This window comes from Psammomys obesus, unplaced genomic scaffold (genome assembly GCF_907164565.1).
Source record: "Psammomys obesus unplaced genomic scaffold, mPsaObe1.curated_primary_1811, whole genome shotgun sequence".
In the NCBI taxonomy this organism is placed as follows: Eukaryota; Metazoa; Chordata; class Mammalia; order Rodentia; family Muridae; genus Psammomys; species Psammomys obesus.
In genome coordinates this window covers 2,121,055-2,123,263 of record NW_026590061.1, presented here as the reverse complement: position 1 = coordinate 2,123,263, position 2,209 = coordinate 2,121,055, and positions in this window count along the sequence as shown.

Here is a 2,209-nt window from a genome sequence, read left to right as displayed (position 1 = left end):
CTTCCTTCCTTCCTTCCTTCCTTCCTTCCTTCCTTCCTTCCTTCCTTCTTTCTTTCTTCCTTTCTTTTCTTTCTCTCTCTCCCTCCTTCCCTCCCTCCCTTCCTTTCTTCTCTCTCTCTCACTCTCTCTCTCTTTCTTTCTCAGAAACACAGAGGGGCAGAGAAGTGGGAATACAACTGATTTCTTTTTCTTTTTCAGGAAAACTTTATGCAGCGAGACCTTTTTTAAAGCTTTTCATCTTAAGGAGCTGGGGAGATGGCTTAGCGGTTAAGAGTACTTGCTGCTGCTGCCAAGGGTGGACTTGGTTCCCATCGCCCATCAGGCTGCTCACATCCACCAGCTCCACAGGACTCTGCTGACCTCTGCTGGTCTCTGCAGGTACTACAGTCACATTCTCATGCTTCCACTACCAAACAACATTTGCAAAACTAAAATGAAGAGTTCACATATATCTCTGTGCTCATTTTCACAAACAACCTTCCGCCACATTTTGTCTATTATTTTGTGTTTCTCAATGGATTTTTTGATTCCTCTGAAACTTTGCATATGCCACCCTTTTTCTCCCATCATGTTTGAATACGTATTTCTATGTCTGTCTGCCTATCTATCTATCTATCCATCCTAAGAATAGGGATGCTCTCCTGTAGATCAGTGTGTGATTATGAAAGAGGGAAGGTTGAGATCGACAAATCCCTCCACTGCCCATAGTCAGTCGTCTCAGAACTGTCCTGTATAAAAGTTTTCCGCGTAGGATTTAGTCCTCCATCACGTTCGCGTGTGCCCTTTTCACCTGTGCATGTCGGATGGTGTCCTCAGTCCTCGCCCCGCACGCCCCTGACATCCTGAGAGGGCTCCGAATGTTTTGCAGAATGCCCTTCTGCTTGAAGCTGACTGATGTTTGGTCATGATTAGATTCGGACTGTGTGTTTGTGGCTCCACTCTTGGGTAAGCTGCGTTGAATCCTCTTCCGGCTGTTACCTGTGCAGGTGGGCAGAACTCACCCACCCCCTCACTGGTGGCGCTTATCAGTCAGCCAGGGGAGATACAGCTTGCTTTTCCCTGCTAAAGGGTAGTTTTTTCATTATAAATGAATTTTAGAAAATCATGTGTGTGTTTGACTGCATGTATGTAGGAGTGTGTACCACATGCGTGCAGTGCCCACGGAGGCCAGGAGAGGGCACCCGATGCACAGGACAGAGTGATGGGTGGTTGTGCCTCCACGTGGGAACTTAACCCAGGTCCTGGGCAAGAGCAGTGTGTGCTTTGAGGCACTGAGCACCCAGGACAAATTTTGTACAACAGTAAATTACAAATTATCACATAATAGTTGGAGAGAAGTGAGTGGAAAGTCTGTGGCAAGTCTCACGTACACAGAACACTTGTCACCACGGTGGGTCCTGCTTTGGTGGCATGTGGGGCTAGGGAAGCATCAGAGTGCTAGGAAGAGGTAGCTTGCCCGAAGGGTCAGAGGCCAGGGTGTTGTGTGTCTGCCTGTCCCCTCTTCACTCCCACACAGAGAGAACACCTTCTCTGCTCGCCTGTCACTCAACCACACAAGGGCCTGCGGCCCTCCCCTGCCGGCATCGTGGTACTGGACCCGCCCGGACTTCCAATCTGGACGTTAACACCCTCACCGCTCCGAAGCGCCCTTCACGCCCAGCGCTGTCTGCTCCCGGCTCCCTGCTGGCAGCTTGGCGCCAGCCGGGCACTGGATAAAGAGACTAGAGCACAGCTTGTGGGTTCGGTCACAGCGGTGTCTGTGTGTGGCTTCTGAGTAGATGTGTAATGGTGGATTTTAGTTTGTTAGTTTGTTTCGATTTTTTTTTTTCCTGGCTCAAATCAGAGATAACTGTGCTATTTCGAAGTCTTCCAAAGGCAGACAGCCCAAGAACCTATAATTGTGGAGGGACCGGCTTCGCTGGCAGCCACATGTGTGTAGGTTGTGAAAAGCCAATGGGCCCAGAGATTCACAGAGATCCGGTGCTGAGGTGCCCACTGGCGCATTGTGAGTCCTGAGCCGTGTTGCCTGTGCCTTGGATCAAGACGGCAAGGGCAGGTCTCTCTGTCTTCACTTCTGCTCTGGTGATAAAAACTCCTCACGCTTCCTCACACGGGATTTACAAACACAGAGCACAGGGTAGTGGCTCCCGCTTTCTGGCTGCCAGGGGCAGCCCTAGAAACTCTACTACTATCTGGGCTGTGACTTTGT